This window comes from Rhineura floridana, chromosome 2 (assembly GCF_030035675.1).
Source record: "Rhineura floridana isolate rRhiFlo1 chromosome 2, rRhiFlo1.hap2, whole genome shotgun sequence".
Classification (NCBI taxonomy): domain Eukaryota; kingdom Metazoa; phylum Chordata; class Lepidosauria; order Squamata; family Rhineuridae; genus Rhineura; species Rhineura floridana.
In genome coordinates, this window is record NC_084481.1 from 21,886,339 (window position 1) to 21,903,347 (window position 17,009).

A 17,009-nucleotide genomic window follows, 5' to 3' on the forward strand; every position below is an offset into this window, starting at 1 on the left:
TGGAATGTGTCCTTGAACTGTACTTATGTCCCTAGCTTGCCTGGATTGAGAGATGTACTGTACATGTAGAAACCTCTGACTCTTGCATGGCTGCTCTCTAGCATGCCCTATTGAGGCGAGATCCTCAAGCTAACATCTAACTCAAAATACATGTTAATAAAATTGATGATTATACATCGTGAATACAGTATTTCTCCTGAATGTGTCCTTTCCCCCCCCCCCCCGTGGCAAGAGCTTAGGAAGTAGTTGTGACCGTTCTGTTCACGCTCCAACATGTAGTAAATCTTAGATCCACCACACAAGGCTTATAACGTAACATAACATTTAAAAAAGTGAGAGCCATTTCAGACATTATTGACTTCCTATGCAGAAAATGAATAACATGTGAAGTCACTTCCATGTAAAAAGCAGTGAAATTCCTAAATTGTAATATTCTTGTACATACACATGAATCAGTGCATATAGACACAATGGTTTACACATGACATCTATGGAAAAAGAAGAGTGATTTACACACAATGTCCACCATTAAATGCTTCCATGTAGGCATTTGGTGGCATGCAGGTCTATCATGAAAAACCAGGCAAAGCTGACTGACTGTTCCAAGCTTTAGAACTTCTACTTGTCCCTTAATGGTCTCTGAGCAACAGAGTTTTAGAATGCTCGGTAGATATGAAGCCTTTCAAGGCATGACAGAGAATCTGTGGGTCTCTAGATGCTATTGAACTTCAACTCCCATCAGGCCCCACCTGCACATGGCCAATGGTCAAGGATGATGGAAGGTGTAGTCCATTAATGAGGGCTCACAATTTCCCCATCCCTCGTTAAAATGAAGAGGAATGGGAATGGAAGGAGAGTTAAGAAAAAACATATCCTCTCTCTCTCTTTCTATGTTCAAATGTTTAACCAGAAAATAAAATAAATTCCTTAGAAATGTTAAAGCAGTGTGAGAATCTGGTGGCTTTGATATAGGAATTTCATTATGTGTCAACAAAGTCTCAAACAGAATGATATAGACAGACCACACAAAAGGAAAGAGAGAACCCACCTGCGAGAATCAAATGAACACAAAGAAGTATACACAGAGCCTAAAGATCTATAGTTTGAATCAGACTGAAGGAGGCAAAAGAGCACAGAAAATTAGACACAAACATGAACAATTCCAAGGTGCAAAAAGAAGTGTGCTCAGACAACAGCTTTTCACACTCTACCGATCAATGCCCTTCCCTACATCCTAAACCCATATACTCGTTACTATTTTTCAGCACCAATCCCTCCATTCCTGTCTTGCCTCTTTCCCTGTGCCTTCATATAGGGTAGGAACAGTCAAAAATTGTGGTGATGTGCCTTCGGATAGGATAGAAGCCATCAAAATGTACGACGAAGAGCCTTCAGATGGGGTAGAAGCCGTCAAAATGTTTGACGATGTGCCTTCAGATGGGCTAGAAACAGTCAAAAATTGTGAAGATGTGCCTTCAGATGGGATAGGAATAGTTGGACATTGTGATGATGAATTTTTAGATGGGATGGGAATAGTCAGACATTCTGGTAGTGCATCTTCTGATGTGCTGTGATGATGCATCTTCAGATGTGGTAGGAACAGTCAAGAATTGTGATGGACCTAACATTTACGTACCTTGTGGTTGTGTTTCCTGGGCAACCTGTATAGGGCAAAAGGGCAGATCTACCTTGCATTCCTATTGGCCCACCAACTGGAACTTAAGGCCAGCCAATCAAGTAGAAAAAGAACACTCTTAGAAGCAGATAAAATTCATGGCTGCAGCTTTAATGCAGCAAGATTATTTATTTAAATATTTATATCCCACCTTTCAGCACCTCACAGTCTTCCAAAGTTACCACACAAACACCAGTTAAAACCATATGTAAAGCAATAAAAACTAAACAGACTGCCAAACTAAAAACCATGGGTTTTTAAACATTCTAGTTAAAAGAATTCTGGCCTAGTAGTTACTGGGATGAAACTAGATCAATGAGTAAAATACAGCGGGGGCCCTGGGGGCATATGGGGTCCAGGCCTCCTTAAGTGCACCCTTTTTAGCTACTGTTTTTTGGGGCACTATTTAGAATCAGGGAATGGATATCATTAGCTCCCACCCCCACTTTAATTTGAGCACTGAATTAGAGGAAGACAGGAGGCTGTGAATAAACATGAAAGGAGCTTTGCACAAATGTAACCCCTTTAAAATATATAGGCACTAGGGTTGCCAGGTCAGAAGCATCCCAAAACCTGAGATTTTAGGGGAGGGCCCAAGTGATGTCACGGGGCGGGCCCGAGTGATGTCACGGGGCGGGCCCAAGTGATGTCATTAAGCATGATACATTAAGCATCAATCACAGTTGCTTGGAGTGTACAATTAAAAAAAATCTGACTGGAAATTAAGCTACACATTTTAGCTAAAAGATGGGGCCTGGGTAGGGAACATTTAATCTAGCCTACTTGCTTTCAGCAAGAAGGGTTTAAGTGCCTTCAGGCCAGGACAGTCACCAGAAGGCCACTGTAGGAAGAAAGGAGCCTATTGTTGTGGAGATGTTAGATGGGAGCATTCAGAAGTAAAGATGGATGCCTCGAAGGCTGCAATTCTAAACACACGTACTAAAGGACTAAGCCCCATACAACTCAACAGGACTTACTTCTGAGTAGATATAGTTTGGATTGTGCTGTTGGTAACGCTTGACTAGGGATCCTCTGCAAAGACATCCATATCTAAGCAGGATTGGCAACCCCCTGCCTGCAATGCCCTGCCCTTATCTTTTAATGTGGCTGCTCCAAACTTCTTTACAGATTTGACCCTTTACTTCAGAAAGAGGTCTGAAAAATGAGTAAGAGTAAGAAGATTCTCTACCCTTTCTGTCTGCATAGATGCCCTCATCCTTCCCCTGAGCCCAGCAGAGGCTCTGGGCGAGGTGGGACGCAGTGGCATCTCATAGAGGACACCCTCCCCTTTCCTGGGGTATATGATTTGTCCTGTCCCAGAGCAGAGTTTGGGGTGGGCACCCCCAGTTACTTATTTTTTCCTGTATGTTTTGGTCTGCTTTGATTTTGCATAGATGCCCTCCTCCGTGCCCTGCGCCCAGCAGAAGTTCTGGGCCTGGCGGGCGCAGTGGCATCTCATAGAAGACACCCTCCCCTTTCCTGGGGTATATGATTTGTCCTGTCCCAGAGCAGAGGTTGGGGTGGGAACCCCCAGTTACTTATTTTTTATGATTTTACGACAACATTATGTATTTATGATAATATCAGAAGCCTGATGATTTTGATTGCATAAATGTATTGTTATTCTTGATGGGGAGAGTCCCCCGATCACAGTGATATATCATACAGGGTACCCCAACATATATTTTGGGGTTCAGAGACATGTTAAGTTTGGTTTGAAGTTGCTGTAGTTGTCAACTCTTCTTTTTTAGTGTTTTGAACTTTCAAGCAAATAAGGAACTGGGAACTAGGAACCAATTTCAGCGTTGTATCAGTTAAATAGATTAAACAGTTGCGGGGGGCGGCTGACGTTTTGGTGTATATCTCGGGAACCAGACCACCTAGAAACTTAATTTTGTTTTAATTGAAGCTGAGAGTCCAGAGATTAAGGGGTGCTAACCGGAGAGCCAGAGGCGCCCCCCAAAAACCAGAGACTCCAGCCGAAAACCGGAGACCTGGTAACTCTAATAGGCACAAAAGGAAACTTGGTGCCAAAAAGTCTGCAATGTTGACACTAGTTGAGCCTCTCTAGGGTGGGCATTCTAAAGTCAGGGTGCCACAACAGAAAAAGCCCTCCCCTTCATGCAAGTATAACATACTTTAGGAAGTGACACACTTGGAGAAAGGCCTCAGCTGAAGGTCTTAATGTATGGGAGGATAATATGGGAGGGGGCACTTCTTCAGGTCTTTGGGTCCCAAGCCATGTAGGGTTTTAAAGATAAGCACCAGAACCTTGAATTGGGACCGGAAGTAAGTCTGTAGCCAGTGTAATTCGTTACGAATGGGTATAATATGATTCCACTGACCCCATACCAGACACAAGTACCCAAATTCTGAAACAACTGAAGCTTCTGAGTTGTCTTTAAGGGCAATCCCATATATAATGCATCACAGTAGTTCAACTGTATTGTATCTTGAAGAAGTGTTGGCTCTTTTCACCTTTTTTTAATCGGACAAGAGTTGTATTCATTTCAGAGCACCTCATCTTCTTTTCTGCTCACAATCCAGTCCAAATGTAATCATGACAACATTATTTAAAAGTGTGGACATGTGTTCTACTTTACAGAGGACAGCCCTCTCTCTGAACTGCAGCCCAGTCCAAGTCCAGTTTAAAAATAAAGAACTTTAAGAAGGGGGAACCTTGAAGTTGCCTGTTAACAGTACCTGGATAACTGGCCACAGGCATATAGGTCACCTGGTCATAGTTTTTCTCACTGTGATGGGATAGACTGCACTTCTAACTAAATTATAGCAATTATTTCTAAATTTCCATATGCAAATTTTATGCAAGCCTGTGCTCTCTTCTGTCCTCTTTTTTGGTGATGTATATAATACAGGATCGGAACAAACAAACAAAATCCACACCCTGTTTTAATTTGAGAATAGTTGGTATGACTCTATTTTAGCACCAAACATCTTTTGAAAATATCAGCTCTTGGGTAATGGCATATCATCTTTGGAGCTTTATTTATTAAAATTTTATTCTAGTTGCCTAAGCAAACTGAAGCCTTAACCTGACTCTTCTATACCCTCTGTTTGTAAAAAATGGCATCTCCTTTACATACTGAAATATCAGAACAAACTTTAGTATGTTCAGGATAAAATTCAAGTTTTAAATACCAAAAGCAACATCACTCCTGTTCCTAGGACAAGGGTGTGGGGTGAAGGAAGGAAGGAAATAAATGTGTTTGGCTATATGTCAAAGCAACAGTGCTAGTATCTTTACAAAGCAAAAACAAAAATTTTAAATTCCCAAACTACAGGTTAGGGATGTGCTCAAATTTTGCAAAATTCGAATTTGACACCGGATTTCCTATTTATTCGCTTTTTTTTTTTGTCCTCATAAATCAGGTTTTTTTTCTAGTGGCTTTCCACAGCTGAAGCTGATTTTTTTAAAAGAATTCGCTTCAAAAATATTGGTATTAATATTGATATTTTGAGGGAAATATTGATATTTTTAAATCTATGAAAAAACAATATTTTTAAAAATATCAATATTAATATTTGTGGGGGGACAAATAGGTTTTGATCGCAAATAGTGACCACTGATCCCACATGAAGTGGTACCGGAAGGAAGCTCAACAGAGCAAAAGTTGAACCATCACTGAAATGCAGATCCCATCCCTACTGCAGGTCCTACTTTAGTTTACATATTGTTGCGTGCCACCCCAATGTCCGAGAGGTGAGATTTCCAGGGAGGCCTGCACCCGTCCTGGGTTTGGTTTCCTTGGGAAGAAGGTCAGCGGAGACTGTGGTGTCTTTATGAAATATGGTTTGTTTATTTACACACATTCCAGCCTGAGCTAAGGATGGAGGGGTTCAAGGCATCAGCAGTCCAATATCCAGCTTTTCCATCAGTGTTTCAGGAGGCATCCTAAAGCCATGGTGCAGAGAGCCAGCCTCTCTGCCTGCCTCCAGTTCCCAGCCATTCTCTGACACAACTCAAAACACAAGCCTCTCCTAGGCCCCCAGAGGGGTGGAGAGGCTCTCCTGAAGAGTTTCAATGACAAAAGAATCTTCCTGGCCCATTCACCAGTTGCTGGGCACCTGATAGACCCATTAACAAACCTGGCCACTCTATTAGCTTAACTAAAGAAACTCATCTGACCAGCAGACTGGAGGCTCGAAGGGGACTCATAGGAATTATCCATTCCAACTCCCAAACTCACAACACTATTTTACATATGCCATCCTGCCACCTGGCTTCTGTTCATTCTCTCCATAGTCAGCATTGTGTAGACAGTGAGCATGCCAGTCCTCATTAGGGTTGAGTGTGAGTCAGGGCCGGCCCCAGGCATGACAGGATCCTTGGGCATCACCTTGCCCCAAGCTGTGGCATGTGTGTGCAGCCGTGCGCACACCCCACTTACCTGTCTCCTGCCTTTTGCAGCTATGTGGGCTGCACATGCAGCACTACCATTAACCAAGATGGCAGCCAAGGTTTCCCTGAGGGGCTGAAGCCTCCGCCGCCATCTTGGTTGATGGTACTCATATGTGCTACGTGTGTGCATCTCTGCTGTCAAGCAAGATGGCAGCAGGGGCATCAGCACCTTAGGGAAACCTTGGCCGCCATCTTGGTTAATGGCAGCCACAAAAGAAGTCAGCAGAGAAAGCTAGGTGGAGCAAGGGAATGGAGGGGGGCTTGGAAGCTCCGTGGATCGTGGAATGGGAGGGGAGGGGCCCCTCAGGTGCCCTTGTAGCCCCAAGGGCCTGCGGCCAGGGCCCCACCTAGCCGCCCTTTGGAGCCGGCCCTGGTGTGAATGGTGCCATTTTGGCTACATAAGCAATGGCACTCACAACTGAACATCAGAAATAATGGGAATGAAGCAGCCCCTACAACAAGGACTCTTCAACACTGATTTACCAGCAAACACTGCTGTGATTCTACACTCTTAGGAGTGTAGGAAACAAAACAAAAATATTTGTTTCTATTATTCTAGATGAAGAGGCCAATGTCAACAGGTTCTATTTTCATTTTCTCAGGTATTTCTTGATGCAATGTTATCCTGCACATAGATGAACTCCAACATAAGGTGCAGCCCACACAGTTACATGAGGTACAAATACAGAAATAAGAAGCAGAGTCACTCAACAGTGGGTTGAGAGACACAGACTTCTATGTTTCCAGTACTGAAAGGTCTCCTGCTACAACAACATCAGTGGATATTTTAATGGCAAGAGAATTTGCTTCACCCGTCAATCTATTACAGCTCAATGAAAATCAGGATTAGAATAAGAGGAGAGCCAATTAAGCCAGCACATAAGGCCAACCGTACTACTATTCCTACAGCTCAGCAGCACTTTTTTTTGTTCCAAAATGGTCATATTGTAATTTATCACAATGCAAATACAAAAATCTATCTGCCAAGTATAATTGAATGCAGCTGATTATAGTCTGGATCTCAATGATCCTTTCATCACATCATTTAAATGTAAGGCCTTGAAGAATTTCTGCCGCCACAACAATTTCCAATAAAAATACAGAATAAATTCAAGACATTTCTCCTCTGAGTTTATACTGGCTTACAACCTGAAGGGAAACTCCAGATATGGCTTCACTTCAAACTTACGGTGCAATCCTATATGTACCTAAAGAAATATAAATGCTATAGGGCTCAATGGAGCTCACTTCCAGATAAATCAGTACAGGTTCGCAGTCTTAAACTCATTTGTGTCTTGACTTTAGGGAACATTGGAAGCCGCCTTATACTGAGTCAGACCAGTGACTCCATCTAGTACAGTATTGTCTACACTGACTGGCAGCAGCTCTCCAGGAATACAGACAAGGGTCTAACCCAGCCCCACCTGGAGTTGCCAGGGACTGAACCTGGGGCCTTCTGCATGCACAGCAGGTGCTCTACCACTGATCGCTGGTCACTGTCCTCCAAGGAAGCCTGTAAATGGAAGGGACCATCTTCGAACAGGCGTTCCTCTTCCTCTCCTTCACAGCAGTGGGTGCCTCTTTTAAGATATCTACTGTGGTACGTGTTATCGGGCCGACCCTACCATCAGGTAGAGAGAGGTAGCTGCCACAGGTAGTTGGATTGTGGGAATCTTGACAGGGCAGCAAATTGTTAGTTGTTTAATTTATTATTGTTGTATTTTTACTGTCAGGCAGGGGGAGAGGAGCTTGTGGAATTTTCTGCTGCAGGTACTAAAATAACTTTACTTACCTTGGGTACTCTGCACCTTGACTTGTGGAAGCAGGAGGCAAAATGCCTTGGGCCAACCCTGGACACATCTCTAAAACAATGAGTGCCTTTTCCTTCAAAATTATTGTTTTTAAGCATATGCAGATGTATGCAGCTAGAACTCAAAAGTCATATGATTAATAAACTAAGGTTTATTTTAACTGGGCGACAGCCCTATTTCATGGAAAGCCACGACAGACACACTAGATTAAAAACAGTTTCTATTTGTGGTGTAGTAGAGAGAGGCAAAGAGTCGATACCCAATAATTACCTCACTCATTTACACAAGCTTAGAGATTTCTAATTAAGGCTGCAAGCCTAGATAGACAGACTTTCTAGGGGGTAAATCCTGTAGAACTCCACTCAGTGGCTCACTTCTGAGCAAACATATATAGGGTCGAATTGCATAACCCAACATAGTTATGCACATACACACACATCCCTGCCCTCCTCACCTTCACCACCACATACCACACTAGTTGTAAGAGTCACTTTATTTTAAGTATAACTGAGAAATGCTCAATACAAAAATCAAAATGTGGAATATAATGGCGTGGGAATTATCCTCTGTTGTCCATCTGACACCCCATGCACACAGATATCTGTGGTTTGTGGCCAGCATCTTTGACATCTAGACTATTTTTTTTTGTTTCATTTAAGGTTGCATGGCATGTTGCATTGTGTGTAACAGTAGTAGAAACGGGATATGTGACAATATAGGAAAGTCCTATTTGGATGTGATTAGCTCCCTGTTCAACAGCATGGGAGCCAGGACCAGAGGCATAAAAACAATATTATAAGAAAAAGATAATAATACCACACAGAAATCCAGTGGTGCAGGGTCCAATCTTGGAGAAAGCCTGCATCAAAAGATACGACAAGACATCTGAAGCAAATGACTAAGGATGCTTCACACATAGCAAGAAGGAAAGGCCAAACGTGAAGCAGCACAAATTGCCACTGTTGCTTAAGGTTTGGCTGTCTCCAGGGTTTGCAACTGAATTGTGCTCCTGCAGTGCTGCTGCTGTTTTTATTGATTGCTGATTGCAGCTTGTGCCTATTTTTCTAGAGTTTGCTGTTTTGCATTTTGATTTAAATTTTAACTATTGTGATTTTTGCTGTTTTGACTGTAAACAGCTTTCAGAAGGCATTTTTTGGCACTTACATATGCCTCAGTCATTTGCTTCAGATGTCTCGTGAAGACACATGAACACTTGAAAAAAGAAAAAAAACAAAGAGGGAGGGAGGAAAGAATTTGAGAGGCAAAGATCTGACAAGGGATGAGCAGATTTTTGTCCCGTTACTTCCCATTATTGTTCCATGAGTTCACTCTGCTTCATGTTCTGCTCGAGCTGCCTTTTGGTTTAACCTTGGAGAATTTCTCAGATTAATTTCAGAACTGGCTCAAAACGTGACAATCATGACAAACGGAGTGGGGTGGGAGGTGCAAACTGAAATCTGCAGAGACCTACACAGGAGCTGTAGCCTGAACAAAACCCTGCCAATTGGGAATGGAAAAATGATAAATGACTCATTCATTGATGCTGGTTCATACTGTTACACTCAATTTCGAGGTTCGTTCCGCTGGATGAGATCCCAATACTCAAACAACGTGAGACTCGAGGTTTCAAACCAAAGCTTTATTACGTTTGCAAACGGAGACCCACAGGCAGCTCTTGCCAGTCCAGTGAGGTCTAAAGTTACAGTTCTCACAAGCATAGATATATTTTTCTATCACCAGGCAGATTGCACAAAGCACATAGGTGGGAGTCTTGGGAGTCTTGGCCTGGCATAGTTACGCACAGCACTACAAGATGATACAAAATATGCGAGTCTTACTTGTTGTTCCAGAGTCGGCCTTCATCCCTTAACCCTTGCATGTCAGACAACTTAACATTGGCTTTTACTAAAGATCTATTTCACATGGAACAAATCAATTCAAAATTTTCCATTCTAACAATACAAAAGATCAGGTCATTTGGAACCCTGAAATCTGGCGAGTGTTTCAAACAGGGAAAATTTCATAAGCATCCCCAGATAGGTCTTATTATTATTGTTGTTCATTTTGCTAATGCAATGGACCATGTAGACCTTCTACAGATTCCTTAACACTTTCATCAGCTGTAATAAAGCAGTGACTCAGGGCCCCATTAAACAATACCCTAGCCTTGTGGGGGGGGACCCTTTTCAGTAAGTAGCTCCAGCATGACCGGGCCAACATTTAAATAACCCAAACCAATTGTGTGGAGGGTCATTTGTAAGAAATCCCAGCTGTGGAAGCAGCACCTTGTCGAGAAAGGATGTTGATTTTTTTAAAGACCCTTAACCCCCACCAACATGGTCATCAAATTGAACAGGTCTCTCAATACAAATCTTTAGGCATCATTTTTCACTCTTCGTTGAGTTGGGCTACCCATATAAGAGCGGCAATTTTGAATGCCCGGAACACAGTAAAAGGTCTGCTGCGATACTTTTTTTCTAAAGTGGGGCAGTATGTGCCAGCTGCTATTCAGGTCTTTAAAGGTAAAGTCATTCCCCAGCTCTTATATGGAGCACCGATTTGGATACGCTCATTTAATCCCGCAATGGAAACTGTCCTCTCCCTTTTTTTAAGGCGAGTGTTGGGTGTACCTAGATGTGTTCCCTCGGCAGCCCTAAGATTAGAGTGTGGTTTTACTTCCTTAGAGTGCCAGGCATGGTTGATGGCTTTTAATTATTGGACCAAATTAGCGTCTAACCCTCTCCCTGGATATCAATCAGCCCTTTGGAACAATGTATATATATCTAATTTGAATAAAAAATATATTGCAAAACTCCCACGGTTAGGTCTCTCGGGAGAATATCTATCATCTCAACCTTCTAACACGGCTAAATTTTTGATTCGGACTTGGCTTAAAGACTTAGAACTGCAATCTACTATAGCCATGGGTTCTAAAACATGTTCTCCTATTTTTTTGAAATTAAAAGCGGATTTCGGTAATTCCGCCCCCTATTTGGATTTCCTTACAGTCCCTAAGTTAAGGCTGGCCTTTACCAAGGCTAGGTTCAATTCTTTACACTCAGCATTGTTGGAAGGAAGGTTTGTGGGCCGTCCTTATGAGCAACGCCTTTGTCCATGCAGAGCGGGTTCTATTGAAACTCTTCAACACGTGCTCCTAAACTGTACCCTATACTCCCAGATACGTAACAAATTTTTATCCCCCTTACTTGCAAGACAGGTATACAACTCTCCTGATACCATAATATCTTATCTTCTATCTGGCGTAGATAGAGGGATCTCTCACCGAGTAGCAAAGTTTATCTACGCAATTCAACAAACATGATTATCCCTGTTTTCCGGATAAGAAAGGTCCCGAAATTTTAGATTTGGTACTAGTGTACTTTGGATTCAATTTTATTTTAATTTGAATTTTAGTTTATCCTTATTTTACTTCTATATGCTGTATAATTTGTACACTATATGGGTCTTTGACCGTAATAAACTTTGTGTGTGTGTGGTTGGATCACTTAAACACTGATCCAGCCTCATAGGACCAGCTTACAGACAAGCGGCTCCCTTACAGCTAGAAATGTTGCTGAACTACACCTCCCATCATCCCTGGCCATTGTCCATGCTTGCTGGGGCTGATGGGAGCTATAGTCTAACAACATCTGGAGGGCCAAAGGCTCCCCACACCTGAGCTAGAGTATTCAAAGAAGCCCTGAGTCTATCAAGAAATCCTCCATATAAGGAAGAAAGAAGGGAACAGCAGGAGCTCCTGCTGTAATAGCCTCTGAAACGGTGTTTCAGCACACCAAGGGACCAGCTATACAAAGGAAAAGAGAGAATAGAGAGGAAAAGGGAAAGGAGACTGGATGGCTCATGAGTTTCTCATAATTAGAGGAGGAAACATCATTCCTCACAATGCTCACCCAGAGGAGAAAGAGAAACCACTGCACGGAAATAGTTGATGCGATATCAATCTAAACTGTAGAATATATATCTATCAGAAACTTTCAGTGGGAGGTGAAATTTTAGTGGCTTTTTGTTATTGCTGCTCTCTGTCTTCTGTTTTCATATTCTTTGCATAAGTACTATTTAAGAGAGAAAGGGGGAAAACCAGTGTGATACTTCTTCAGAAAATACTCAGGGGAAAATCATTTTTTATGTTAAATCTGTTTTTGGTTTTTTGCCAATTCTTGAAAATTTACCCAAGGGAAGAAGAAGAAGAAAAGTTCAATAGAGTCATAAGTGAAATAAGAGAGTTTCCAGGAATTGCTTTGCAGAAAATACAGTTTACAGTGTGTGCTCACTTTTCCATGTTACATAGCAACCTAATCATTTAGATAATAATCTTTTAGTCAGAAGAATGCTGGAATGAAACAGGAAGATTGTCCCACAAATACAGATTACAACAAGATTTCCTTTAAATTACTGATCTCAGTGAGGGTCAGGTCTTCCAACACCAAGATGGATTGCCTCATACCCACCCAGCAGGAGAACTGTATGCCTTGAGCTGTCTGATCCTCCCCTGGAGCAAAACCCTATGCTTTGGCAAGCCTAGACAGATTGGCAGGTGTAAAGTGGTCTTTGGCGGGATAGGTCCAACTTGAGGTCCCTGGCTTACAGTCGATCCCTGCTCATGGACCTCTACAAGAGCTGGGATTCAACGGTTCTTGCACCAAGATCTTTTCCAACTTGGAGGGGCATGCCTTTGCGAGGTGTCCCGCCTTCCCACAGTAGAGACACAACCCCTCTCTGCAATGCTTCTCCTTCTCCGCCTCTGTCAGTCGCAGCCACACACACACATCTGCATGGGCTCTATCCCCGACTGAGTGGAGGTTCCCATGCTGGCTGAGAAGTGCATGTGAGGGAGTGGTGTATGAGACATCACTTGGGCCACCTCAGCCTTGCGTTCTAGGCAACAACCTTCAAGTCTGCTGTCTATCTGCAAACACGGCTGGATCAGCTCTGATAAGGTGTCCGGTGGTGGGGTTCATGTCAATTCATCAAGGACCTCGCTATGGCCGTTATGGTATTGGTATATAAAAGCGGACTCATTCCAGGCCATTTCTTGGGCCAAGATACAAAAAGTGTTTTTATTGACTGCTGACAGAGTTCTTGCCCTGCCGCAGGGTTCCTAATTGGCAGGCCACAGTGGCCTTCCACTGGGGGTTCTGAAAGGTTTCCGCCATGGCCTCAACAAAATTGCCATACTGGGCTATAACGAGGTCATTTCGAAGCAACAGAGGTGTTGCCCACTGGGCAGCCTCCCCTCCCAGGAGGCTGATAACAAAGGCCATTTCAAGGAGTCATTGGGAAAATCCAACAGACACACATGGATGTAAAGCTCGCAGTGGGCGATTAACATAGCAAACTGCTCCTTCTTCCCACTGTAACAGAGGCAGTCCCACAGGCATCTTGACATCAGGCACTGGCGGAGTTGGGGCAGCCCTCTGCTGCAAGTCTGACACAAGTCCCAAGCTGAGTCACTTGCAGGTGCAAGGTCTGATTCTCCATTTGGAGGGCCTGGGTCTCGGCTTGGGGTTTCTGGAGTTCGGCTAGCACAGTCTCAAAGGCTATCTGATAGTCCTCCCCTGTCCCGCTGCTCGCTTCCATCTCAGTCATGGGGTCGTCAGGTGGAGGTGATGGCTGAGTCAAACTGTCCTGCCCAAACTCAAAGAACTCAGACTCAGACATGGCTGTGGTTTTTTCTTTTATTGAAGTAAGAGAAAGTTTCAATTCAGTGCACTTCATAAATCTATCTACATCTTACTCAGATCTCAGCATCTCTCTAAGTCTAACCAGGCACTTCGCTGTATTAAGACGTTGACTTCGCAGCTATGTTGGGCTGGTGACCAGTAGGCATTACTGTCTCTAGTAGTTTTCCATGAAGCCTGCAAGTTTGAAGACGTAACTGTGGTTAAGGGGGAGTTATGTCTATGCCCTGTCTGGGAATGGACTGCCAGAGTCGTTGCTATGGTAGCCATCTGATAGCGACTGGGAAAGTTCTAACAGAGTCTATGTGTTGTTGTTCTTCTGAATTATGCCTCTGAGCTGAGAGGCTGTCTTGTGTGTTTATCTATGGAGAGAGATGTACCAGAAGGGGGGTGACTGAAGAATCTCTACATGTATTTACTCTTAAGCCTCTGGCCTTAATGTCTTTCAATAAAGACTCTTAACATGCTCTGAAGAAGTTTCTTGCTCAACTTAACTCCAACGTAATGTATGCTGTTTCACACAACAACGCACACAAGCCAACAAGCTACTCCCCCCCCAGCTTAAGTAAGGCTGGGCGGGCAATCTACTTGCGTGTGCTGTCACTGTTGGGAGCATGCACACAGGCAAAGACTCCGCCTCAATTGTGTCTGTTGAATTTCCTGCCACATTTGCCTCTTGGCGTGAGACAAAGGCGGACACTCCGCCACCATCCTGTCTTCCCCCTCAGAGGGAAGAGGGCTGCCTGCAGGCAATGCGGGTACAGGGAGAGGGGGAGCATCAGGCTGGGAAACACCTGGCTTGTCAGGTTGACTCTCCACAGTGCTATCCGGAGCTGCTGGGATTGAACTGTCAGTCCAGAGCTGGGGCACCTTCTGAGTCCAACTCCCCGTTCAACCCCTCACCGGCTCGACCATCCCACTCTAAGTCCTCCTCCTCCTCCACTTCATTCTCATCAGTCCACCCCACTCCAGCAGGGCTCACGACAGGTAGGGAGACTGTTGGCTTAACCATGCTCTCTCACTAATAGGAAATAGCTGGAAGGCCCTAGACTAGCCTTCCCTAAACTGGTGCCCTCCAAATGTTTTGGACTATAGTCCCCATCACCCCTGATCACTGGCTATGATGGCTGGGGGTGATAAGAATTGAGGCTCGTGTGTGTGCGTGCGTGTGTGTGTGTGTGCGTGCGTGCACGCGCCCGCATAAGAAGGAGTTTTTAATCAGGGCAGACACAAAGATTGAGGAGAGACAGTTTAATAGCACTGGAAGCCTTTTTGGATGCAAATACCTTTCTTGCGATCCTGAGTGGATTTTACTACCTTCAGCACTGCTAAGCTGTGCCTTCACATTTATGCTCAACTTGTATATTTGTAAATAAATTCAAAAATTATAGAAACAGGCAAAGTCTCCAGTAGAGATGTGCTAGAATTCTGCCCAATTCGGATTTGGTACCAAATATTCCATTAATTTGGGTATTCTTTTCCATTGCGGATTGAATTTTTATGATGCAAGTTTTTGCAGCTATTTTCAAAAATGGATTTTTTTTAAAAAGCCTCTAAAATATCGATATTAAGAATGATAATTTTATCAATATTTCCTTTAAAATTATTGATGTTAATATCAATATTTTTTGTGAGGGGAAAAACAGATTGGTTAAAGCAGTGGCTAGTGGACAAAGAAAAAACTTTAATCAATACTGGCCTGAGGCTGATGGAATGCTTTCAAACCGGCACCAACCAACGGATCCCATCTTTAGTCTCCAGTGATCTTCTTTCAAAGAATACCAGCCTGGGTAAGATCCTGGAATTTACGTACTAGTTAGGGTAGTGGGGCACACATAACAATAATTGTGTTTGCTAGCATGAATAAACTGATTTACGGCCTGATCTTAGGCACGCTTATTTTGGGGTGGGAGAGAGGCCTAGTGAATTCAATAGGAATCACTTCCTAGTAAGTGATCTTAAGAGTCAACTTATGATTGCAGCCTTCTACAGACTCCTGCATTCAGTATTGCTGGCTGATATTTTAGCAATATTTTAGCAATGTAACTTTCTGGATTGAACTTAATTTAATAGGGCTGAACTGGGTGAACAAGCCACATTTAGTACGCCAGCCACTTACAAATCACCAAAAGAAAAAGAAAAAGAAGTAACAGTAACATAGTTCCGCCTATCCAACAGAAATATCCAGCCTGATTGGACTACACACACAAACACACTTTTTTCTCACTAGAAAAGAAGACAAAAGAGGGCACTAACTTGCATATGTATGGATATACTGATTTATTATTATTTATTATTTAGTTCATTTATATATCACTTTATATTTCAACAGAAACCTCTAAGTGGTTACATATCCCAAAAATGTGTATATATGTATAGATGCAAATTTACAAATAATTACTACAGTTTAAACAGAGATACAAAACTGCTCACCCTAGTGGGAAAGACTATAACTAGTTAGCCTGGACTCCTGCTCAGTCTTCCGGTTCAGGGGCAAAGTGTTGGCAGATAACTCCAAGGCCCTTACTGTTCTTCCTGTTTAGGATTTTTCATCTCTAAAGTGGACTTGGACTGGACCGTCCTCTGTAAAGTAAGGACCCATGGGTACCCTAGGTGTGGTGATTGTGCTGTAGTCTGATTGGTTTACGAGGCTTTCAGAAATCCATTAAATTCCCCCCTCTCTTTCCTATGCAGTTTATTGCTGCTATTAGAATTAATGCAACATAAATTCATGCCAGCCCAATCTGCAAGAGTAATTCCAGTCCATTTTCATTTACCACGCCAAATGATGTCAGATTTTAATTAAAACACGTTAACTGAAAATTAAATGTCAGCAGTGATGCAGAGTTGCTGTTAAAGGGATGTATCAAGTCAGGAAGAGGCATTTTAAAAAGAAGCAGGAAAGGCAGCACGTGCTAAAAAAATAATAATGGTGCAACAGAAGGACATAGAGAGTGGAAGAGAAAGATATAACAACTGTGGTCTTCAAAAAAAATACCTGCACTCTATGGTAAGATAAACATGCAGCAAAGAAATGGGCAGGGCACAATGATCTGGTTCCACAGCACCGCAAGTGGAATTCAGTTTGGACTCCGGGGCTTTTGACGGGGACCCTGGCAATGCTTTTTAAGGCAGGGCAATCTGACATTAAAATTCAAAAGGCCAACTGCAACAAAAAGACACGGTTCAGTAACATTATGGAACAGTAGAATAACTAGAAGCTCCGTGTTCAGAGAGTGCTGGCTTCGGCAGCACATATACTGCATTCTCAACCTCAACTCTGTCTCCTTCACTCGCTTGCTCTTCACATCTTGACTCTCAGCTCAGCTCCTCCCACCATAGCAAAGTGCTGCTAGCAAGCAAGACAGGGCTGCTGGCAGTGCAGCCTTAGAAAACAGGCTGCA

At 43.1% G+C, this 17,009-nt stretch overlaps 1 protein-coding gene across 24 annotated transcripts in view; it reads right to left on the reverse strand.

The window, feature by feature from the left end:
* PLCL1 (phospholipase C like 1 (inactive)) overlaps positions 1-17,009 on the reverse strand; it is a 326,003-nt gene that overhangs the window by 63,547 nt on the left and 245,447 nt on the right. The gene's annotated exons all lie outside the window — the stretch shown is intronic.